Source organism: Etheostoma spectabile, chromosome 4 (genome assembly GCF_008692095.1).
Source record: "Etheostoma spectabile isolate EspeVRDwgs_2016 chromosome 4, UIUC_Espe_1.0, whole genome shotgun sequence".
Taxonomy (NCBI): domain Eukaryota; kingdom Metazoa; phylum Chordata; class Actinopteri; order Perciformes; family Percidae; genus Etheostoma; species Etheostoma spectabile.
In genome coordinates, this window is record NC_045736.1 from 953,320 (window position 1) to 953,691 (window position 372).

Here is a 372-nt window from a genome sequence, read left to right on the forward strand (position 1 = left end):
ATGTCATGGGCATTCAATGTTGGTTTGCAGCCTTGCAAGCTTACGTGCAGAGATTTCTGAATGATGGACTGGGAACAAAAAAGTTTTTTTTTTTAAAGTTCTGAAGTTTTGAAATGCAAGACTACTGTTGAAGTAACTTCACAAGGAATGTGTAGGACAATGATAGGGCAAAGGAAAGTAAACAAGGGTAAATAATAACAATGGAAAGATTGATAGAACGACAGTCTGAGTAGAAGGGTTACAGAGAGAGTGATGAAGATGATGGTGGGATGTGCAGAGTGAGGGAGGAGGGGCATAAAAGTAAAACAGGGACTGAGAAAGAGGAGGGGATGAAGTGAATGTGAGAGAGATAAATCAGTTACATGACTCAGG

General features: G+C 40.1%; 1 long non-coding RNA gene across 1 annotated transcript in view; it reads right to left on the bottom strand.

Annotated features, from left to right (window-relative positions):
- Window positions 1-372, bottom strand: part of LOC116688618 (uncharacterized) — a 19,736-nt gene that overhangs the window by 6,205 nt on the left and 13,159 nt on the right. The window lies entirely within an intron of this gene.